Source organism: Mesoplodon densirostris, chromosome 7 (assembly GCF_025265405.1).
Source record: "Mesoplodon densirostris isolate mMesDen1 chromosome 7, mMesDen1 primary haplotype, whole genome shotgun sequence".
NCBI classification, from domain to species: Eukaryota; Metazoa; Chordata; class Mammalia; order Artiodactyla; family Ziphiidae; genus Mesoplodon; species Mesoplodon densirostris.
This window is the reverse complement of record NC_082667.1, coordinates 34,945,497-34,972,061: the sequence shown is the minus strand read 5'-3', so window position 1 is coordinate 34,972,061 and position 26,565 is coordinate 34,945,497.

Sequence of the window (26,565 nt, the reverse complement as noted above, 5' to 3'; positions counted from 1 at the left end):
GCCTTTGTTGAAATAGCTTAAACAAATAGAAATAGATTCTCCTAAAGGCCTTTAAGGTTGCTAGGAAAATATAGAGTGCTATTTGACCAGATAGCAATTGTGATCCGTTTCCTCACTGACCCCAAAAGCTATTAAAGGATGTCCAAAGACAAACAATTATTACAAGTTTCTTTCTCAGAGGGCCAATCCCTGGCCATGTAGTAAAAGAGACTGCTATTTTTGTCCTCCCTTGAAGGAATGGGGGAAGATGAGGGTTGGAGGAAAGAAGAGAAGGGAGAGGGAAGCGCCTGTGTAGTGGGTTGTGAGAAGAGGAACTACTAGGTTGCTGTAAAAAAAACAAAATTTTTTTCTTTTTAATCTAGGTTAAAGGCTGTTAAAATTGAATAGGATATTAGATATCACCTATTACATTATTCTGATTTTATGAACCTGGAGCTCATAGGCCTTAAGCAGTTACTGAGACAGGCTGGGACCTGGGACCTGGGACCCTTTGCTGCAGTGCTTGCACCTGGACAAACATCTCCTCCGGCAACAGATACAAAGAAACTATAAGGAACTAAACATACCTGCATGCATGCACAGTTGGGGCAAATTATGAGCAAAAAAGACAAAAAACCCAACTGCCACTTCGGGAACAAAAGCAGGGTCCTGTGCATGATCCCTGCACAAAACACCACCAAGGGGTTAGGCAGTCACCCCTGTGGCCCAACCCATGGGTCCCCCCCTACCCTCACCCCATTTAAGGGACCTGCTCGCTTCGCCCCCTCGCCCAACCCCTGCCTCCCCAGAGAGTGAGCAAGGGAACCTGTTACTTGTTTTCATTCACTCCTGCTGCAGCACAAGTCCCAGTATAGAGTCTTGCCTGAATTTCTCATCTGACCTCTTCTCAATTTCTATTGATTAAAGAGTCCAAAAACCCAGGTCGATAACACACCCCAGTGGCACACAGCAAGTGACAGGCAAAATTTTGATATGTGTCTTTTTGACTCCTGACCCGATAGTCTTGCTATTGCTCTTCTTGAATATTCATTCATAAATTATGTTGTGCCTACTTCCTAAAGGTTATGACATTCAATAAGGCATCCATGAACAAAGTAATTGTCAAAATAGAAATAGAGGAACTTCATATGAGGAACTACATGGTATAAAATGTTTTGGCCAATTATTCTTTTTTCCTCTATAATCCTGACTTAGTATTCCTAAGAGTATCTCAGACTGCTAGGAAGGCGTTACAGGACTCATGTTCCCAAAGACTGAGTAGCTTTGAGAAAACGGGAGGTATTTGAGGTCAATGCAAAGGACACACTCCTATCCTCGCAATCGTTGCCTGCAACATCAGAATAACTAACCATTATATGTTGTTTATCTATTTATTGATTCAACAAATATTTGTTGAGTATTTACCATGTTCCAAGCACTATATTAGGCACTGAGATAGAGATATGGATTAAACTAACAAAAAATAAGTGTCTTTGTGTCTTTCTTTATCATGAAACAAGAGCCCTTGTGGGCTGGGACCAAGTCAACCTCCTGTCTTAGCATGAAAACTTCTCTGAAGGGCTTCCCTGGTGGCGCAGTGGTTGAGAGTCTGCCTGCCAATGCAGGGGACATGGGTTCGTGCCCCGGTCTGGGAGGATCCCACGTGCTGCGGAGCGGCTAGGCCCGTGAGCCATGGCCGCTGGGCCTGCGCGTCCGGAGCCTGTGCTCCGCAGCGGAAGAGGCCACAACAGTGAGAGGCCCACGTACTGCAAAAAAAAAAAAAAAAAAAAAAACTTCTCTGAATGTCTCAAGTCAGTTAAAGCACCAGGTCTTGAGTTTTACCTTGTTAAGTTGAGGACAACATCAGTTAGAAAGGGGGAAGGACTTTAAAGGAGAAAAAAATAGCTTTCATTGTTTTAAGGTTGTTCTATACATAATCCATACAACAACAACTCTGTACAGAAAGCAATAGTAGTATTTTCTCCATTTTGTTGATGAAGAAGGTAAAACACATAGAGGTTAAAATGACTTGCTCAAGGTCAAAAAACTAGTAAGTTGCATAGACAGAATTTGAGCCTAGAAATCAATGATCTTATCTATAGCCTATCTAAATTGTAGATGACAGTGTTAGGAGACACTTTTAAATTGCCAGTGGTGAAAAGATTAACCTCACTTGGTATTTTTAATTTACTAGCCAAAAGGAATTATTTTATAATAAAGCCATTGGGATTTAAGGGAGCAAATTTTGAGAGTATGCACAGGGTGGAGAGTTTCAGGCAGGGTAACCATCTATGGGTAAGAAATAATCATAAAATACTGATATCTGCATACAAAATATCCTATGTATTAGGCATTTCTTTCATCATTCAATTTGCAAAACATGCTTTCTTACTATATTTCCATTTTCCTTATATTCCAAGGTTTTTTCTAATAAGTGTTTATTGTGGAATTCTCAAATACATATCTGGAAATAAGTTGCCTTTGACAAATGGCTGATATTGATCTGACTGGGACCTAATTTTTTTAAGCTATAGAAAACTTGTATAGAATTTTTTAAAGCAGATTTCAAGGTGTTCCTGCTGCCAAACTGCTTCTAGGTTTTGCTTCTCTAAAGCCTAACTTCAATTCAAATGTTTTTTTTGTTGTTGTTGTTGTACATGGGCCTCTCATTGTTGTGGCCTCTCCCATTGCGGAGCACAGGCTCCGGATGAGCAGGCTCAGTGGCCATGGCTCACGGGCCCAGCCACTCCATGGCATGTGGGATCTTCCCGGACCGGGGCATGAACCCGTGTCCCCTGCCTCATCAGGCGGACTCTCAACCACTGCGCCACCAGGGAAGCCCCAATTCAAATCTTTATTAAGACCTCTGAGACTATCCCTTGTCTGTTTGATCTCTTCCTTTTTCAGTCTCCCATCGTAATTTTTTTGTTGTTTTGAATTTTTTTCCTTCCAGTTTTATTGAGATACAATTGACATAAAGCACTGTATCCATTTAAGGTGTACTGCATAATGATTTGACATACAGGCATCATGAAATGATAACCACAGTAAGTTTAGTAAACAGTAATCATCTCATATAGAAACAAAAAGAAAAGAAAAAAAATGTTTTCTTCATAATGAGAACTCAAGATTTACTCTCTTAACAATGTTCAGGTATAACATACAGCAGTGTCAATTATATTTATCATGTTGTACATTACATCCCTAGTACTTTTTAATCTCATAACTGGAAGTTTTTACCTTTTGAGTACTTTCATACAATTCCCTCACCTCGCAGCCCCAGCCTCTGGTAACTACAAATCTGATCTCTTTTTCTATGAATTTGTTTGTTTTTGAAGTATAATTGACCGATAACACTATGTTAGTTCCTGTTGCACAACATAGTGATTAGATATGTCTATTATATTACAAAATGATCACTGTGATAAGTCATGTTACCATCTGTCACCACACAGATATTACATTATATTTACTATATTCCCCACACTGTACATTTCATACCCAGGACTCATTTATTTTGTAACTGTAAGTTTGTACCTCTTAATCTCCCTCACCTGTTTCTCTCCTCCAGTTACCCCCTTCTTTCTGGTCTCCATCTGCTTGTTCTCTGCATCTATGACTCTGTTTTTGTTTTGTTATGTTTGTTCATTTGTCCTGGTTTTTATATTCCACATATAAGTGAAATCATACAGTATTTGGCTTTTTCTATCTGATTCATTTTACTTAGATTAATACTGTCTAGGTCCATCCATGTTGCCACGAATGGCAATATTCCTTTCTTTCATTGCTAAGTAATATTCCTTTCTATATATTGGGTGGGCCAAAAAACTTCGTTCGGGTTTTTCCATAACATCTTACAACCCGAATGAACTTTTTATCCAGCCCAGTACATACCACGTCTTCTTTATCCCTCATTTATTGATGGGCACTTAGGTTGCTTCCATATCTTGTCTATTGTAAAAATGCTGCAGTGAACATTGGCCTGAATATATCTTTTCAAATTAGTGCTTTAGTTTTCTTTGGATAAATTCCTAGGGGTGAAATTGCTGAATCGTGTAGTAGTTCTATTTTTAACATTCGAAGGAACCACAATACTCTTTTTTTTTGTGGCTGGACTAATTTACATTCCCACTAACAGTGCACGAGTGTTCCCTTTTCTCCACATCCTCACCAGAATTTATTTGTTGTCTTTTTGAGGATAGTCATTCTGACAGGTGTGAGGTGGTATCTCATTGTGGTTTAGATTTGCATTCTCCTGATGATTGATGAGTTGAACATCTTTTCATGTGCCCATCACCTATCTGTATGTCTTCTGTGGAAAAATGTCTGTTCAGGTCTTCTGCCCACTTTTTGAATCAGGTTGTTTGTTTTGCTGATGTTGAATTGTATGAGTTCTTTGTATATTTTAGATATTAATCCCTTATCAGATATATCATTTGCAAATAACTTCTCCCATTCAGTAGCCAGCCTTATAATTTTGTTGATAGTTTCCTTCACTGTGCAAAAGCTTTTTAATTTGATGTAGTTCAGCTTGTTTATTTTTGCTTTTGTTTCCCTTGTCTAAGGAGACAGATCCAAAAAAAGAAAATTGCTAAACCAATGTCAGAGTGTGCTGTCTGTGCTTTCTTTGAGGAGTATTATGGTTTTGGGTCTTACCTTTAAGTCTTTAACCCATTTTGAGTTTACTTTTGTATATGGTGTGAGAAAGTAGTTCAGTTTGATTCTCTTGTATGTGCCTGTCCAATTTTCCCAAATGGCATGTTGAAGAGGCTATCTTTTCCCCATGGTATGTACTTGCCCCCTTTATCATAGATTAATTGACCATATAACTGTGGTTTCATTTGGGGACTCTGTATTCTCTTTCATTGATCTGTGTGTTTGTTTTTGTGCTAGAACCATAATGTTTTGATTACTGTACTTTTGCAGTATAGTTTGAATTTAGGGCATGTGATAGCTCCAGCTTTGTTCTTTCTCAAGATTGTTTTGCCTATTCAGGATCTCTTGTGTTTCCATACAAATTTTAGAATTCTTTGGAAAACCATTATAATTTGAAATTACGATGAGTTATTTGAAAAATACCATGAGTATTTTTATAGGGACTACACTGAATCTGCAGATTGCCTTGGGTAGTATTGTTATTTTAACAAAATTAATTTTTTCATCCACAGTATATCTTCATACCACAGTATATCTTTCTACCTGTTTGTATAATCTTAAGTTTCTTTCATCAGTGTTTTACAGTTTTCCAAGTACAGATCTTTTGCCTCCTTACACTTATTCCTAGGTACTTTCTTCTTTTTGATGTGATTGTAAATAGGATTCTTTTCTTAATTTCTCTTTTTAAGAATTCATTGTTAGTGTATAGAAATGCAACAGATTTCCCCATTTTAAACCCAGAGCTTATAGTTCTTTGCAACAGTGAGACTTAAGGAATATTTTTTGAAATAGTAAATGGCTGCAGTTTTTTGAAAAATTAACTTTCTTAACCTGGGAGAAAATCTGAAGACAGGTTTTCAGATTAAATTACTATAGGTTAAAATAAGCCAAGTTCAGAAGAGTATTTATTATAAATTGTTGCTTTTTAGAAAATTAGTAACTAGTTGCTAATTTAAAAACTAGCAACTCATAAACATATAACAACTATCAAGTCATAACTTTATACACTTTATATTGACTACATTTATTTTTGATGAAGAGAAACTATCAACAGAGATTGATAAACAAGAATGACATGATCTCCAACCTTGTGTTTGCATATTTACTTAAAGAGTGATGTTTCTTCATTCTCAATAAATGATGTTTACAAAAGCATTTTTTACATCTTTATTGAAGTATAATTGCTTAACAATGGTGCATTAGTTTCTGCTTTATAACAAATTTAATCAGTTATACATATACATATGTTCCCATATCCCCTCCCTCTTGCATCTCCCTCCTACCCTCCCTATCCCACCCCTCCGGCAGTCACAAAGCACCGAGCTGATCTCCCTGTGCTATATGGCTGCTTCCCACTAGCTATCTACCTTACGTTTGGTAGTGTATATATGTCCATGCCTCTCTCTCACTTTGTCACAGCTTACCCTTCCCCCTCCCCATATCCTCAAGTCCATTCTCTAGTAGGTCTGTGTCTTTATTCCTGTCTTACCCCTAGGTCCTTCATGACATTTTTTTTCTTCTTAAATTCCATATATATGTGTTAGCCTACGGTATTTGTCTTTATCTTTCTGACTTAGTTCACTCTGTATGACAGACTCTAGGTCTATCCACCTCATGACAAATAGCTCAATTTCGTTTCTTTTTATGGCTGAGTAATATTCCATTGTATATATGTGCCACATCTTCTTTATCCATTCATCTGATGATGGACACTTAGGTTGTTTCCATCTCCGGGCTATTGTAAATAGGGCTGCTATGAACATTTACAAAAGCATTTTTATAAGGAAAATTACATATTAAGTAACGTGATGCCGGAACATTTTTCAGGTCTGGTTCATCTGTGAGGATTATTCATCTTGCTTAGTTGTTAAGGCTAAACCTGGAACCACTTAATGTTTGGCAGCAAGTACTGGATAACTTCTTCAACTAAATTTATATAGAAAGGATCATATATTTGCCTAGGAATAGGTGTTGTTTAGAAAAAAAGTAATATATTGAAACATCTGTATTAGTGTATGATTTTCTGTTATATTAATATTTATGGTATTACATTTATGTTCAAATCTTAGAGGATTCTGAATAGTAGTGACCAGTGATTGTAGCAGACTTTCTAGAAATGTGCAAAGGTTGTACTAAGTGAATAGATCTTCCAATATTCACAATAAATTACAATTTAAGTTTTTACAATTCTGTGACATGTAACTATAATGCCCAGAGTAACCATGGTATAAAGGAGCCTAGTTCTTTTCTGAGGCATTTATAAATATTCTACTGTCTTGATTCTTAACACAGAACCTAAGGATCTTTTCTGTTTCTCTATTTTAGGAGGAGAGCAGCAAACAATCTGATGATAAAACATTAGCAACAAATTTAACTCAAATTAACACATGCTTATCAGATGTCAACTGTGGAAGACACAAGTTGAGGCACTGGGGATATAATAATAAATGGAATATGGTCATTGTTTAAAAAAGAAACTGTCTGATGCAGGATAACACATTAACATTATTCACATTTACACTTAAAGATGCTAAATGTGATGATACTAAGAGAAGTAATTCTTTTCAGAATCATTACTCAGGGCTTAAAACTGGAGAAAGAACTTCAGAGCTTAAATTCACTACTTCAACTTCTTCATTTAAATAATGATAAAATTGAAGGCCAGAGAGATTATGGAATTTAGTCAAATACACACAGTGACGTTGTGATAGAGCCTGACCAGGAACCCAAAAGTTTTTCCTATTTAGTCATCTTTTTATTATATAATGGTACTCCACTGAATATGAAGTAAGGATGTTGTTAACTTTGTTCAAGAACTTTAATCCAAAAATTAGGTAACAATTTGTTTCATAGAAAAAGATGAATTATATGTGCCAATTCATGCCTCCTGGTTGTGTCAGGGTAAATTCTGATAAAGACCACTGGGAAAAGCCTTTGGAAAAGGTTTTTTCATTGATTAAAAAGAAACAAGGCAAAAAAGAAAGAATTTAATTCACCTTTTTTTGATAGAAGACATTGTGTCTTCATGTGATACATGGAATCTTAGCAGCCATTTTGTAACCGTGAGGAGAGCTAGACTGATATATTGAAAATGCAAGAGAAGAAACATGTAAAGAACCTGGACCTTCATGGCACTGCTAGACATAAGCAACATTGGGGCTGATGTTCCTCAGGACTTCTTATTATGCAAGATGGTTAGTTAGTCTTCTGTGTGGTTTAGGGGAAATGAACCAAAGTTCAGTGTTGCTCAGCTAAAAACATCCTAAATTATGCATAACTCTAAGTCAGGGGTGAGCAAACTATGGCCATGGACCAAATACAGCAACACTCATTCATTTACTTTTTGTCTTTGTCTGTGTTGAGTACTTGTGACTGAGTCCATATGACTGGCAAAACTGAAAATGTTCACTATCTGACTACAGAAAAAGCTTACCAACACCTTCTCTAGGACATGGGTATATCTAAAATATATTAAAATGAAAATGTTTATTTAATTCACTAAATGTTTATACTGTTTTATCTATGAACTTTAGCCACAATAATGTCATGGCCAGATTATAATTTCCATTTAATACTCTGGTCTCAAGTGGTTAAATTATAGAATTAGCATGTTCTGCAGCTAGTCATTTGATTAATGAAGTTTGATTTCACATTCCTTATTAAATAATATATTTACCTTTGGGGCCCACTTTAATGAGCTATGCCCAAAGGCCCTCCTATCAGAATTTGTGCTGATTGTGAATTTAACAGTAAAGGCAGGGAGATTAGAAGGTTATTAATCATAACTAAATGAAACGGCTTTCCTGCTGGCGATCAAGGCCTATAAAATTTTAGTGATTATAATGGCCATTCCTAAAATATGGGGGGAAAAGGCTAGATATCAGTAGACCTTATATGTATGCCCCGATGGCTGATCGGAAGAATGATAAAGGATCAAGAATGAAACTCAAATATGTGTGTGTATCTGTGCACACACAATTGTGTACTTGTACACAAGCACACAGATATCCTACACAGAAGCACTATGATTCAAATGGCTAATTCTGACAGGTATTTTGAACTCTCCACAAGATGACACTCGCATTTGGTATTAGCTTCTTTTGTAAAAGAAATTGCAGAGTTTTAAATGGTTGTAGAATAAACAGAAATATGATTTATGTTTTACAGCTTCCATAGCTAATTTCATTGATTTCATAGCAGGCATGAAAAAGGCAAAATGCTATGCTGCCATTTATACAAAGCTATAACTAAGCCTTATGTTAAAGGCAAAATCAAAAATCAAACTCCTATTTTGAATGAACTTGTGGATACGTTATATGTAAAACCTATCAAAATTGCAAAATAAATCACTGAGTGTGTTAGAAATAGCAGGGATTTTGAAGACAAATGGACTAGATTGTAAAATCTTGCTATACTCTTATAATCTGAGTAGCTTTAATCTAGTGATTTAAAATTTGAGCATGTTTTGCCTCTAAAGTGGGTGTAATATCCTTGATTCTGGTCTAAAATTTTAAGAATTGGGAAATTCCCCAACATGGGAGCTTGACACTTAATAGATGTTTTATAAATGGTAGTGTTCGTCCCCTTCTCACATTTTTACAATATTTCACGTGCTATAAAGACTGTACACACACACACACACACACACACACATGCACACATTCTTATGTATTAGAAGTTTATTTAGCTCTTGATATTATGGCTGTTTTTCAAGACAATCTCAAATCTCTTGAACCTATCTGGAACAGATATCTGGAATGTTATCTGTAACAGACACTGGGTGGTGAATTCATCAGAGATATATTATGCCGAACCATAAAGATTGCCATTTTTGAGGTAAAAAATGGCCAAATATCAACAATTTTATAGAGTTTGACTAATAGATAACGTTGTGGTTGGGGATAGAAATAAAATGGGGAATGGACATGTACTGGTTCTTAAATAATGAAGAGGATCCAGATAGACTGCTGGTGGGGAAAGACTAAAATGCCCTTTGCACAGAGAAACTATTCAGAATGGAAACAGTCGCCCCTCACCTGGTATTTCCAGTGACAGAGGCAAAAGTTAGCTATCCTCGCTAGGCAAAGGTGTACATATTCCAAGAAAGAATATGACAAGATACTTATCAGTAGCTGCTTAAATTACTTTTATTAATTCTGATCCACTTGTGACCAGTCTCTGGTATTTGATAGAATAGTGTAAAAGTCACTGAGCTCTATTCTTCACAAATAATATTTGTATTCCTTTGACAGTCAGTTTATTAAAGAAGACTCTGTTGCCTCATTCCAGTCACAGTTTCCAAAGTATAAAGTGTTCTCAAGCATGGTGTAGGGCTAGTCACCAAGCAACTAAATCAACAACAGAATCACAGAGAATGTATGTACTAATTCCATGATATATTAAGTGTAAATACTGACAAACCTTAGATACCAGGTCTGACAATAGTAGGCAATGAGGAAATCTCTCAGAAGAGAGAATACTATGTTGATGCATGTTGCCATGTAAAATAATATGTGTTTTGGGCTCAGAAGAAACTATGTATGTATTTATGTTTTACTTCTTCCACTTTATTACCACTGAGAGAACAAATCAGCAGTCAAATATTTAATAACCTGATTTTAAGATAGATTTAATCATAAATCTCTACATTTTTTAAGTTTTAACTTAACCAATACAACTAATCTTGGGTTATAGAATAGATAAGGCACACTTGTTTTTCTGAGTGTTTTTGTAGGATATATGTATAATGCATTTGCTCAGAAGATTTCTTTTTTCCCCAAAACTTCTTCTGAATTTATGATATTGGGAAGTCTCCTGTGTGTATATTCCTGTTCATCTCAAAATGAAGCAAAAAAAATATTTTGTTTTAAGTTATGTGTATTGAAACTCTCATGGCGGGTTGGGGGATGAAATATAAAATAACCAGTACAATCTGAGCTTCCTTACCTTTTTAATGAATAATGTTATAATAGTTTGCTTTTAAACAAGATTCTGTGACTGCAAAAGTGATGTCAATTTAGAAAGTAGTTACATTTATTCAGATAAACAGTGACTTTAAAACAATTACCACAGTAAATTTGTTAATGATTTTTAAGAGGCTATTTTAAGTAGTCTATCACATTGAAGAAGTAAAAATCAAGAGTATGAAATCTTACGTACTCTGGGAAAAGATTCAACATTTATTTATTGCTTTTAAGATATATTTATTTCTTCCTTTCTCTTTCTACAGTGCTATTTAAATTTCCAGATTCACTCAAAACATTAATTCTGCATGGCTCATTGGGGAAAAAAAAGACTGTTGCTCTTGATTTCTCACATGTATTATTTGAACTTTTGATTTTCATTTTTTCAGTTATATCCCAAAAGTGATTTTTGAAAATGAGAGTCAGGCATAAACTTTTCAAAGTTTCTGTCCACCAAAATAATCTTCCAATTTAAAGCTTACTCATTCCTTACCTCCCCTCATCTGGGCACTCATTGCACAGAATTCAAAATCTTCATTTTAACCTTAATAATACAAAACAAAGGTATCAGATTACAAAGTACTACTAAGTGGAAACTTCCTTGATAGATTTCTAGTATGTGGGAGAATTTTAAAGAAATTAAAAAATTTAATATCTGCTTAGCTACCTACATGAAATGAAGGAAATGAAACTCTCTTTATGTTAAATAGTCATTCACACCTTTTTTTCCAGATTTATTGGGATATAATTGACATATAACCTTGTATGAGTTTAATATATACAATGTGATTATTTGATACATGTACATATGGCAAAATGTTTACCACTATAAAGTTAGTTAACACATCCTTCACCTCACATAATTACCATTTTGTTGTTATGGTAACAACATTAAAGCTTTACTGTCATAGCAGCTTTCAAGAATAAAACACAATATTGTCACCACACTGCACACTAGATCCCCAGAATTTATGTATATTGGAACTGAGAGTTTGTACCTTTTGACCATAGCCTCTATTTTGCCTACCCCTGAGTCCCTAGCAACCACCATTCTACTTGTTCTATGAGCAAATATTTCATTGTTAATGTATAGAAATGCAACTGATTTTTGTATGTTGATTTTGTATCCTGAAAGTTACTGAATTTACCAGTTCTAACAGTTTTTCTGGTGGAGTTACTAGGATTGTCTCTACACAAAATCATGTCATCAACAAACAGAAAATTGTACTTCTTCCTTTTGATTTGGATTTCTTTTATTTCTTTTTCTTGCCTAATTGTTTGGGCTAGAACTCCCAGTATTATGTTGAATAAGAATGGTGAGAGTGAACAAATATGCCCTGTTCCCTATCTTAGAAGGAAAGCTTTCAACCCCTCACCATTGAGTATGAAGTTAAGATGTTAGCTGTGGGTTTGTCATACATGGCCTTCATATGCTGAGCTATATTTTTTCTATACCCAATTTGTTGAGTTTTTATCACAAAAGAATGTTGGTTTTTTTCAAATGCTTCCTCTGCATCTGAGATGATCATATGATTTGTATCTTTTATTCTATTACTGTGGTGTATCACATTTATTGATTTGCATTTGTTGAACCATCCTTGTTTCCAGGGATAAATCCCACTTGATCAGGTTGTCTGATTTTTTTAATGTGCTGTTAAATTTGATTTGCTAATATTTTGATGAGAATTTTTGCATCTATATTCATCAGGGATGTTGGCCTGTGGTTTTACTTTCTTACTGTATCCTTATCTGGCTTTGGTATCAGGATAATGTCAGCCTCATAAAATGAGTTTGGGAATGTTCCCTCTTCTTCATTTTTGGAAGAGTTTGAGAAGTGGCATTAATTCTTCTTTAAATGTTTGACATAATTTACCATGAAACCATCTGTTTCTTGGCTTTGTTGAGTGGTTTTTGATTACTGATTTAATCTCCTTACTTGTTATTGGTCTGTTCAGATTTTCTTATTTCTCCATGATTCCATCTTGTTAGGTTGTATGTTTCTAGGAATTTATCCATTTTTTTCTTAGGTTGCCCAATTTGTTGGCATATAATTGTTCACAGTAGTCTCTTATGATCCTTTTTATTTCTATTGTGTCAGTTGTATCTGTTTTATCTAGCTGGAATCTAGCATTTGCATAACTGCAGAGGTCTAGGCAGTCTGCCAGTGAGGATCCTGGTCTGGGAGTGGTGACAAAGGAGCAGGAGGGACTGAGGCAACTGGTGTCATCAAACACAAATACTTGTGGGGCAAAAACGAGTGAAATCTGTAGGGGTTTTGATTTCTTCAGTAGTGAAATTTTCTGGGATTGTCTTCAGGCAAGTCACTGGGCACAGAATTTGCTCTTATTGCATGTCTGATACTGTTCCTAACAGTCTCTATTCATCTGAGCTTTGCTGGCCTCTCATTGGGGTGAAACTGAAGCAGGTCCTTCATGTGGTACTCTGAAAGTCTGGGGAAGCTGGTCATCCCCTGTTCCCCTCTTCCCAGTTGAGAGGAACTTTTTCTAGCTGGGGAGTTCCCTCTTGGGGCTGAGCAATGACAGTTTGGAAAATGAGTTGATGCAGGCAAATGAAGCTGTTCTTTTTTCCCTTTTTGTGCAGCTATTCTCAAATTTTATGTTCTGTGTTGCTGAAGTTTCTTAAGTGAACAACAGAACTTTCCCAGAGCTGTTTTTATCCATGGCTAGCTGTCTAATTGTGGATCTTTGTGAGCGGGACAGAGGCTGGGATCTCCTACTACACTCTCTGGTGGTAACATTGGAAATTCATTTATTTTATTAATTGATTCATTTAAAGATATTTAGTAAATGTCCATTATGTATATGGTACTATGATAAAATGAAGCTTCAGTCTAGAAGTTACTTGAGTATGGGGTCCCTGCCCAACTCATCTTCAACTTTCTCAGCCCTTGAATAACATAAAGAAAAAGTAAAAGGGAATATACAGGGGTATGGAGGTGGAAAGAGAATAAAGGAAGAGGGAAGCAGACAAAGAAGGGATAAAGGAGGCAAGGAGGGAGGGGGGAAAAGTCCAGATGTGGTTATAAAAATGACTTGTGTCAGAATGCAGATGTGATCTCCAAGGCCACTTTTGTATTCACTATACATGTCATCTTTGTCCTCATTTCCCTTATCTCTATGGTGGGGATAATAATAGTCATCTCCTTCTTATGATGATTAAATGAGAATATCACTACAAAATGTCTGGCACAAAATCACTCCATACTTGATAGTTGCTGTTATCTAGATAAATGTGTCTTAGTAGTTATCTCTCTTCAGACATTTTCTCTCCATAATCCTTGATAATAATGGGTATGGGAAGAATCAAGACCAAGACAATCAAATCTGATGAAGTAGTGAAATTAAATGAACTTACTATTTTAAGATCAAAATAAATCACCCACATTACAAAGTCAAATAATGAATTTCAAAAGAATAAGCAACAATGCAAATACAGAATAAGAAAGAATTTGCTAAAGGAATTCAAAAGAAAAACAAGTAGGGTAATAACTGTCATAAAAAAAACAAAGTTAGAAAGGACTAGGATATGTAGGGGTCTGGAAGCTGGCCCCTCGTTCTATTCTGTATTGGTCAAACCCTCATTCCATTAAAACTCTGAGGATCAAACCCCTCATTCCATTAAAAGTCCCATTTGGACTACCTTTGTTTAAAAGGAAAAGTGAAACTAGAAAAGCTTTTGGGATGAATGATAGTAATAAAACCTTATAAAGAAATGTTAGAAATAATTTAAGTCATTTGACTTAGCATATAGCACTTTATGAAGTTATGTAATTAGTACTCAAGATCATTAAATTCATTTTTTTCCTGAATATATAAATTTGTATTTTCCAAATCCATAAAGAACAGAAATAAAAAGAGGAAGAAACTAAAAGAATGAAAAAGCAAAATCTCAAATTAAAACAAGAATGATTTCAGTTAAAACTAGGGAAGAAGCCTATGTGTAATAAAACCATGGGAAGAGGTGGTGTGAGGGTATTGTTTGGGATCTATTACTTCTGTATCCTTCAACATGTTAACAAAGAAACTACTATTTATCTTAGATTGTTTATATATAGTGCTTTTGAAAGTTAAAAAATGATAATAATGAATCTCTAGTTTTAGTCCTTAATAATTCAGATAAATCACTTAGTCATTTCAAATTCACTAATCATAGAAGAACCAAGTAATTGTGTGCTGGGTGTAAAGAGTTGTGTTATATAATAGCTAAACTAGAGTAGAAATTGAAATCCTAATTAACATAGTTATATGCAATTACCAGATAGTGATAATAGCCAATGTTTTTTGAGTGCCTATCCTTGTCGAAGATTATGGTAAGCCATTTAATGCATGTTTTTAATTCACTCTTCACAATAACTTTGAGTCGGCCAGTATTAACATTGCCACTTTAAAGTGTTATAGTAGAGTTTTAAAGACAGACAATAAATATCATAGCTGGGATGCAGACCCAAGCACAGGACCAGAGCCAAAGTCTTAACATTAAATCATGCTGATTTTCAGACCAAGTTAGCAGCACTGGTTTTGACATCCTTTTTAGTATAAGAGAAGAATGGACATTTGCAACATGTAACAGAGACTTGTATGATCTTTTCCTTCTTTTAAAATAACCATGCCTTTTCCTCAGGAATCTAGTGCTCTGAAATGACAAACTTAGAAATAATTGAGGGTCTTATTTATTTATTTCATTTTTACTTACCTATTTTGATACAGTGCTCTTTGTTGTTTACAAATCAATTGGAACACAACAACAAATAGAATAGTTTCCTTGGCTTAAATACTCATCAATTTTTTTAAAAAAATTTGCTATCTAAACTTAAACATTCTCAAGTGCAGTGGCATCCTTGTAATTAAGATGGCATTTTTCTACTTAAAACAAAACAAAACAACTTACTCTGTCACTTAGCAAGAGAGAAAAAAGAACAATCATTCTATATATTACCAATTTTGAGAAGGAGCATATTTTTTAATCTTAAAATAGAGAGTTTTTTTTTAACTGAACCATTAAACCCCATTCAGAACCACCAAGTCTAAATATGAACTGTTAGACATCCAGGATATATATTCTCATTTGAAATTCCTGACCTGGATCATATATCATGGTTTCATGCTGTGTGTTTTCATTTCATTTTCAGTTTTTCCATGGCAACATCTTCACATCTGTAGCAAATTTTCATATGTGATGATGAACTATTAAGAGAAAAGAGACTTTTTATAGTTTGCTCCCTTCCCATGCTACATTGAGAAGTCCTCTTTCCTTAAAAAATAAAAAAAGACCCCACTGTCAGAAAAGGCAAAGCAGGACTCCAATGAGTTTTCAGAATTAAATCTAATATGCTTTTCCAAAAAAAAAAGTTTTGAATTAAATTTGATCAGTATTTAAATTGCTATGTATTAGCTAACACATTAAAAGAGGCAAGCAAATGGTAAGGCTTGAATTAATTAATGCAACAAATAAGGACACTCTGCTTTTTAGTTATATATATATATATTTTCTTGAGAGTTTATATTTTATTGAGTTCCCATCATGTCTATAAAACTGGGGGGTCGTGGTGCCTAAAGAATAGCATGGACCCATAGTTAAATGATTTATTTCACTGAGCAATTTTGTTTACAGAAATCAATCAAGAATAATTGTCAATGGCACCATTTCTAAACAAAGTCTTATTTATTGGTATGATGTCACATAGACACAATTGTTTATTTGCATGATGTCACATGTACACACATACGTTTGTTTATTTGCCTGATGTCAGACCAAGAAAAGGGTCACCCATGGCTGAAGACATTTCTGGGAATTACCCAAATGCCAGTCACTGAAGAAAGTGCTTTTGATGTATTGCTAATTTACTTTCCATAACAACACTGAGGAAGTTTTTTTTTTTTTAACATCTTTATTGGAGTATAATTGCTTTTCAATGGTGTGTTAGTTTCTGCTTTATAACAAAGTGAATCAGCTATACAAATACATATATCCCCATAGCTCCTCCCTCTTGCATCTCCCTCCAACCCTCCCTATCCCACCCCTCTAGGGGATCACAAAGCACCGAGCTGATCTCCCTGTGATGTGCGGCTGCTTCCCACTAGCTATTGATTTTTACATTTGGTAGTGTATATATGTCTGTGTGGGCCCCCTCCCCATGTCCTCAAGTCCATTCTTTAGTAGGTCTGCGTCTTTATTCCCGTCCTGCCCCTAGATTCTTCATAACCATTTTCTTTTTTGAAGATTCCATATACATGTGTTAGCATACAGTATTTGTTTTTCTCTTTCTGACTTACTTCACCCTGTATGGTAGACTCTAGGTCCATCCACCTCATTACAAATAACTCAATTTCGTATCTGTTTATGGCTGAGTAATATTCCATTGTATATATATGCCATATCTTGTTTATCCATTTATCTGTCAATGAACACTTAGGTTACTTCCATGTCCTGGCTATTGTAAATAGAGCTGCAATGAACATTGTGATACATTACTCTTTTTGAATTACAGTTTTCTCAGGGTATATGCCCAGTAGTGGGATTGCTGGGTCGTATGGTAGTTCTATTTTTAGTTTTTTAAGGAACCTCCATACTGTTCTCCATAGTGGCTGTATCAATTTACATTCCCACCAACAGTGCAAGAGGGTTCCCTTTTCTCCACACCCTCTCCAGCATTTATCATTTGTAGATTTTTCGATGATGGCCATTCTGACTGGTGTGAGGTGATACCTCATTGTAATTATATTTTTAAAATAAAATTATATACATATATTTTAGGTGTACAGCATGATGAAATACATAGTAAAATGATCACTACAGTCAAGCTAATTAACATATTATCTCCTAACATAGTTACCTTTTTTTTAAGGAGAGTACCTGAAATTTACTCTCTTAACAAATTTCCAGTATTCAGTACAGTGTTATTAACTATAGTCAGCATGCAATACATTAGATCTCTAGACTTATTTCTCAATACCTATATATTGAAACTGTATTAACAAAGAAAAATAAGGATGTTAGAAGAATGATTTGTAACAATGATTCTGTTTATTACATGAGTTTCTTTTTTGTGAGTAAAAACTGCTGGATGCCCTATTTAAGCAGAGAAACCAGAATGAATTGATGTGACCAGAACATCTTTTATTGCTTTTCTATCATTGGCCTTTGGAATTAGTGTGGTTCTTCCATGTTTGATCACGTAGCTATTTTATGTCAAATAGTTACATACATTCCCTTTGTCCAAATGGTACAAATTCACATGTACTTTCCCACTTACAACTCCCACACTCTCCCACAAAATAGTGACTTAAATGGAAATAGTGGTCCTGGAAATGACTTCTTAGAAGTGATTTAGAAGAAATAGAAGCACTTCATTCTGACAAGAACCATAGGATTCTTATATTACATACCAAGCATTGTACTAAGTACTCCAAGTTGGATTCAAGGAAGGTCTAATTCATCCTTAATGCTGAGGTTTTTAAAATAAAAACATGGTTTATATCCCCTCAAAAAAAACAAACAAACAAACAAAACACCTCAGTCACATTTTAGCTTCCTGGGATACAAAAGGAAAATCAGACTTGGAAAGTCAGTTACACAGGGTGATAATTGTTGTACTGTTGTTTCTCTCTCAATGTAATGCTCTGGTCTACTTTCAAGATTTTCTTTCTCTCTTCATCTAGTAGTCTAGTATCCCCTGGGACTTGATCCTTGGCTTATCTTTGAATATTCTACATTTTTCTTTCTCCAAGTAAGTTTATGATTTTTATGGTTTTGACTGTCACCAATTAGACTCGATCCAAATGAACTCATTTTCTTCCTAAAGCAAAATAAAATTTATTAAAAATTGTTTATGATACAATTTTAGATTTGAGTATTTATACTAAAAAAAGGAAAGGGTAAAGCTTCATGAGATAAGCTTCCAACTTAAGATGTAAGAATAACTAAACTCAGTACATTTAGAAAAAAGAAAATAATAAAGATAGATGCATTAAAATTAATAACAAACATTGATTTATCTAGGAAATATAAAGGTAATTGACAATTAAAAAAACCCAATCCTCCAGATTAAGTAAGAAAATACATGCTATTTTTTTCAATACACTTAGAGAAGTAATCTGATAACATTCAACACAGGATATCCATTTCTCTGTAGAACAGAACTGGTTGTGGTAGACCATATATCTGGTGGAGAACAACTAGAAAGCCAGGATAAATTAAAAAATAGATTGTTTAATGTTGATGTGAAGAATACAAGAGAGGCTAAGTTTCCAGAGAAGAGAACCTTGAGATGTTAACCATCCTTATGAGGTTGCTTCTTTCTAGGGGCATTTATTGATTCTGGGCTGGGGCAAGAGTCTGAGAATCCAAGCTTTATGGAAGCAGAAGACTGGTAAAGGGCAAGAGAAGTAACAGAACTTTTAGCAGTTTTTCTGGGTGGGAGTAACAAAATTAGAGGCTTACATGGACTTAAATACACAGCCAATTATGCCTTCAAGACATTTTCTGCATTCTCAACCTGCTTTGGGTGGAAGACTGCAGTGCAAATTTGGAAAAAACCCAGAAAATAGAACTTCAGTGCATTGTAGAGACAGATACTTGAGTTCAGGACTTCAGGGGAGGCGTCCTGGTGGATAGACGAGTCCCTCTGCTAAAAGTCCCAGAAGGCTATACTCTAAGAAGAGGGACAAACCACAGGTAGAATCCCACACAGAAGCCCACTGACATTGGACTCATTTCCTGATTGGATTAAGGTGGTCTCCACTCAGTGGAGAAAGAGGAATATACTTAAAGAGAAATTACTAAAATCTGAAGACAGATAGAATATCTAAATGGATTAGAGATATAAATGTGTCCCTCCTCCACACCAAAATAACAACAACAACACAAAACTCTGTAAGAATAAAGAATTTTTATTATTTCATGATGAAGATAAATTTCTTTAAAAAAGACATGAGTAAAACAAACAACCTAGGAAAACACTACTGAATTTACTATGTTAAAATTGACTCATTTCTTCATATAATATCACTTACATGTGGAATCTAAAAGGTGCAAATGAACCTATTTACAAAACAGAAACTGAGTCACAGATGTAGAAAACAAACTTAAGGTTACCAGGAGGGAAAGGTGGGGGATAAATTGGGAGATTGGGGTTGACATATACACACTACTATATATAAAAGATAACTAATAAGAACCTACTGCATAGCACAGGGAACTCTATTCGGTGCTTTGTAATGACCTATACAGGAATGGAGTCTAGAAGAGAGTGGATTGTACTTATATGTATAACTGATTCACTTTGCTGTACAGCAGAAAGTAACACAACATCGTACATCAACTAAAAAGTCATTTCTGCTTTTAAGGTTCAAGAAATGAGGAAGACAAATATGGGAGTATGGGACCCACCAAGGATGGCCAGAATGTTTAGCTAGAAATAGACCTGCCCTCACATGCAAGAAAGCCCAGCTTCTAAAGACCTCAATTTCTTTTTTTTTTGAAATATAGTTGATTTACAATGTTGTGTTATTCTCAGGTATACAGCAAAATGTTTCAGTTATCCATACATATATTTTTTTTCAGATTTTTGTTCCTTATAGCTTATTATTAAATATGAAGTATAGTTCCCTGTGCTATACAGTAGGTCCTTGTCAGTTACCTATTTTATATATAGTAGTCTGTATATGTTAATCCCAATCTCCTAATTTATTTCTCCTCCCCTTCTTTCCCCTTTGATAACCAAAAGTTTGTTTTCTATGTCTGTGGCTCTATTTCTGTTTTGTATATAAGTTCATTCGCATTATTTTTTTTAGATTCCACATATAAGCTATATCATATGATATTTGTCTTTCTCTGTCTGGCTTACTTCACTCAGTGTGAGAATCTCTAGGTCCATCCATGTTGCTGCAAATGGCATTATTTCATTCTTTTTTATGGCTGAGTAATATTCCATTGTATACATATACAGCATCTTCTTTATCCATTCATCTGTTGATAGACATTTAGGTTGCTTTCATACCTTGGCTATTGTAAGTAGTGCTGCAATGAACATTGAGGTGTGTGTACCTTTTCGAATTATGGTTTTTCCCAGATATATGTCCAGGAGTGGGATTGCAAGATCATATAGTACCTGTATTTTTAGTGTTTTAAGGAGCCTCCATACTGTTCTCCATAGAGGCTATACAATTTACATTCCCATCAATAGTGTAGGAGGGTTCCTTTTTCTTCACACCCTCTCCAGCATTTATTTGTAGTGTTGATTATGACCATTCTGACCAGAGTGACATGATACCTTGCTGCAATTTTGATTTGTAAATACTGTATGATCTCTTTTATATGGTGAAACTTTATGTATATAAGCTTTTAGTTTAAAGGCTTTTTATTTTCACTTTTGAACAGCAAATGCAGTCAAATGTCCTGAAATAAATGTACTTAAAGGGTAAGATTCCCTGAAGCTCTTATTTAGAAGAAAACACTGTTCCCCCCCCCCATATTGATTCCCTTCATAAATAGAACAGTCTTCAGTACAAGAGTGGATCAATCACTGAAATCTTTCAACCATCTAATTTTGTGTTGTTAAAAAAATGTACCATATTCAAACTGTCAGTTAGAATTGATCTCTCTCAACTCTGGACCTATATTGTAGTTCTATTTTGTATTTGTGTTTTTATGTTAAGATGTAGCTTCCAAATGAGAATGTGAGAGTGTGAACTCCTTGATGGAAAGCACTTTTTATTATCATTTTTCAAATCCCCCATAGGTGATATGGTCTTAAAGAATAGTAGAAAAGTAAGGTTATATATGATAACTATATACACATATTTATGTATGTGTATAACTTAAATGATTTTTAATATTAAAAAGAAAGTAGTTTGGAGTACAGATTTCACATGACTATTTTGTCTTATTTCTGACTGTACCCAAAAGTCTTCCTTAGTACTTGTATTTATTTAATAAATTAAAACAGAAACTGCCATTTCTTTGTGCATTTATGACATTTCGGGTAAGCACTGAGAGGCTGATATACATTATGTTATTTTATTCTCACTAAACTGCTATAAAATAGATCTCATTATCTTCTGTTTGTAGTGGAGGAAATAGAAGCTCAGGGAGGTTATGTATTCTGAAATTCATATAGCTAATAAGAATTACTGCTGGGATTCAAACCTATTCTTTATGATTAAAAATTTTAGCCAACATGCCTAAAAAAGTCTATGTAGTGTAATTATATTTACTTTATTTTATCTATGCCATTTTAAAGTACTTTCAGTTCTGATAAGGCCAATATTAGCTTCCCAGATTATGAACCATTGTACATTTGCCATGTAATTATAGGAAGCTTAATGAGTTGCTGTTTTCTAGACTTTTAAAGCATGTTTTCTTGCTATATCCAAGGCTATTATATCAATCACAAACATCTCAAAGATAAAACTGTTCTACGTCCTCAAATTAATCAAGCCCTCTGTCCCTAGAACTGCCTGCTCTTACTAAGTTCATTCCCAGAATCGTTAGCAATCAGTTGCTGTGAAATTAAGATGGAAGTCTAATTATGAAAGATGGAAGTGTGCATGCATTTACCAATTACATATTCAACACAGGGTATAAATATTTTGCTCTATAAAAAGTAATCTGTTTAGATTTTTTATGGATAAACATCCTAATAAAGTTTCAGATTGTTCTGGCATATCATGAATAATAAGTATTACAATTTCATTCTTATTGATTGGAAGACCAGAATAATGCTAGTATTTTTTAAAAGGGCAGATATGGCAAATGTGTCGTTAATAAATAGTAATATTAAAGGATTATTTACTCTATAAAGTATAAGTATAAATGAACTGTTTAGCTAAAATTTATATATAGGCATGTGTCTGTATACATATATATATATACACACACATAGTTTTATTTATATATACATATATATGTACACACACACATAGTTTAACAAGACTGTAGTGTGTGTGGAGGGATTTGGAAGTTAATACCTTCTCACTTATTTTTTTTTTAAGATATGACTCATTTTTGGAACTAATAAGTATAAACTTACAATTACAATGGTGACAAATCTATCCTCTAAGACAACTTTTTCTTTTGGAAACATTTTGTTTTGGATTTTCCAATCTTTAATCAACATCCAAAAATATAGTAGGACACTTGTAAAAAATAGATGGAACCCATAATCTACAAGTTTTTCCAAATGTGTTTCTAATGCAGTCATTTATTTAATCATCCTGTGCTTCTCCAGAAGTATCCATTTCTAACTGAAAATAAAATTTTAATGCGATTTCTTAAATTTTTTTTCACACAGCACTTGGGAAGAAAATTTCCTTTCAAATCTAATTTAACTATTATGTCCTCTTACACTGCACTAGTTTCCAGTCGTTCCGATTTTAAAATTTTGTCATTAAAAGTGAGACTATTTGTTATGGAAATGTTTCAATTTTAATAAAATTTAAAGATACAACATATTAAAAATAACCTTACAAAATGGTGCCTATATACTTTTAAAAAGCAGGCTCCTAAAAGCATCTCTTTTTCCATTGATGAAGGTTTCTCGGATATATTGTCTCCTGTGATACTCACCATAATGCTTTAAGGAAGGCAATATTTCACTTCAGAGATAAGAAAATAAAAGTTCATTTATGAAATTTTTTGCCGATAATGCTACATAGTGGTGGAAATGAAACGGCTTTCAATTTAAGTAATCAGTGTAGTCACCTGATAAAAATCAGGGCATGTCTGCACATTCCTAATATGTGATAAGCTTACCCACGTTACTCTCTTGTATTTTGTAGCAATCTAATAATAGGTAGGACTGATTCTGCCTGTATATCCGTGGATTGGGCCCTGATGAGCCTATCCAATTAGCAAGGTCCCTTCTGCCTTGCCCTTGCTAGTGTTTCAGGGAAACCTTAACAACCTAGGCTTATGTAAATCAGTGCCTGGCAATCACCAGCCACAATTGTGGAGGCTCAGGAGTGGCCACTTAAGTCTACCAATCAGGTTGTCAGGGAGGGGGGTAAATTGCCCCCCTACCTCTCTTGAGTTCTTGTGGCTGGACTAATCATAAAATTAGCACAAAACAGATTAATGGGAGGCAAAGAAACATTTTAATTTGTGAACACAGAGGTCTCATAGAAACGGGGGCTAAGAAGTGGCCAAAGAAGGCAGCTTTTACATATTTTCAGACAAAGAAACAATATATTTGAGAGGAATTGACAGGACAAAGAAACTTAAGTTTGGATGGTTAATTAGTAAGGAATTGAAGCAAAGTTTGAGCTTGGGTAATAAATTAGTAAAGAAGTAGCAAAATTTGTTTACATAGGCTTCTTGGCTCTGAATTCCCTGTCTCTGGAGATAAGAATGTCCTTGTACCTCCTGGTACAGAGAGGGCACCTTTCACAGGAAGATTTATTTCTTGCTTTAAGGGAGGGAGAGAGGAGGGTCAAAGTATCCCTCTTGCATCCTCCGTTTCTTAAGTAACTTTAATTCAAAATAACCAATATGTCATTGATGTACTGGGGCCCAACAAGGTAAAGCCAGAGATTTCTGTTCAATGGATATAGAAGGGAATCTTGCAGTCTCTTGGGATATGGACAATGAAGTATGTTGCTTCAGAAGCTAAAGGTAATCATCATGGAACCTAAAGAGCAAAGCTTAGTATAATTTGACACTGATGAATACAGAGCAGAAAGAAACAAACTGGGTCCTTGCTGATGTAAGATGGATGTTGAATCTAACTAAATCTAAAATCTGTCTTGTCTGTGCACTTGCAAATTTCTATTCTGTTACTTGCTACTGATAATGGTATGTTATTATTTCTTGGCTTAAGGAAAAAAGTAGTTATTCTTGTTTACAAAGGCATCTTAAAGTACTGTCTAATTCACAGTCACAGAGTTTTCATTATATAAAGATGATGGATGTTATTTAATTGAATTTATTTAAGAGTGTATCTTTTATTGATTTTTTCCCTTTTGATTCTTTGTAGTGGTACACTTGATAAGTAGCAGCTTTTTTTTTTTTTTTTCAAATTAGTTGTTGAAGGTGGTGATAAAATTCCCAACTGCTCTTTCTGCCCTGATTTTAAGGAGCAGAGTTATACAGGAGCCCTACTTCCTGCCAGTCATTCTCACTAAACTCAGGTGAAAGCAGCCTCCTCTCAAGATATTTGCCAGCCTGCAAATTACAACCCAAAGCTCAGTTTGGTTGTTTGAATTCATGACAAAATGATCGATTGAGGCCAGTCAAATGCATACTTACTCCTATTTAGAAGGAAAGCCAAGAATGCCATGCTGTACTGGACAAAATGATCAAGTGAAATAGACAGTTAAGGCCATAAGTCACCTTTCAAAAGGTTAAAAGGAGCCAACGTAAAAGACAGAATGGCTGAGCTTCCCCTAAAGACATCAACACCTACAGGGGGCAGGGGGCATGGAAGGAAGGGTGACACGACAATTTCAAAATATCAGATTCATCACATCAGATTCAAAATATTAAGATTGTGAAAATTCAGCTGCATCAGACTTTCAAGAATCCAGTCTACAAAGAGATGTAAAATTTAGTAGTGATACACAGAATATATATATATGTATATATATATAGCATGTATATATATATATATATATATATATATATATATATATATATATATATATACATATATGAATTTGCCAATCACATTTTGGCACACTAAGTCATTTTTGAGGGGACCTCAGCCCCACACCAGCCATTATGTTTCTTTGGGCTGACTTTTGATACGAACTCTTCTATTCCCAGTATTTGATCCTCATGCCACATTCACTCTTCTTTCTTCCTTCCTCTCTCTCTCTCTCATTCCCTCTTTTTGCCTAATTTTCCTATCTGAATTAGGTATTTCTTTTCACCCATTTAGTTGTGGCAACACTGGATCGGACAGGGAGGGGTGAGGCAACCAAGTGAATGAAGAGGGGCATCATACGTCCAGGGTAACCTGCTAGTTTACAGTTTTTAAAGAATTTCCTTTCTGAAAACACACTCTGAACATTCCTTGGTGTGTGTGTGTGTGCGCACACGCATGCGTGCACACGTGTGCAACTTGTTTGCCTCTCTAAAAATCATTGACTAGAGATTGTGATACATATTGAAATGCAAATGTGCCTGATACATCTTGAAATGCAAATGCAAATGTTAGAAATGTAAATTTCTAACAATTAAGTTTAATTACACCTTAGTGTGTAGAGCACACTGATGAAATTTTTTTGGAGCCCCTTCTGTCCCAGAGTTATCCCAAAGGAGATAAAGCCTTTAGGTCTAAACTTTGATGGGAGATAAAAGTCAGGAGACCACATCTGTGCTGTTTTGTTCTACTCATGAAGGTTCAATGGCTTCTCATTGTGACCAGACCAAGCCCATGTCCCTCTGTCCATCCCATACAGTATACAGTAGTATCCCTCCAGACACTGATAAGGCAATCCTCAAAAGTTAGTTGGTGATGTTGGTATTGAAACAGTATTTTGTGTTTATTGATAACTAAATCCCCATGTGATTTTTAAAATTACAATCAATATTTTTTCTTCAAAATTCTATAGAATAACTCTCAACTTATAAGATGGAATGTTGCCATTTCACTTCTTGAAATTTTTCTTAGAGTTACTACAGTTATATGGTTCAAATTTCTATTATCCCACCACCTTTTCTATTATGTCCTTTTGTTCCCATTCATCATTAATGTAGCCCAGAAATTCCATAATCCAGACTTTCAAAACATCTCTCTCAAACTTCCTCTTATACTAAGAAACACTTGGGGAGAGAGAATTTTCCTCCTCTACTTCTCCTGAGTTCTTGGGGCTGGGCTAATAATAAAATTGACACAAGATAGATGAACAGGAGAAAAAGAAACAGATTTTAATTCATGCACATGGCCGTCTCATAGAAATGGGATGTAAGATGTGCTCTAATTTTTAGACAAAGAAACAATAAATTTCAG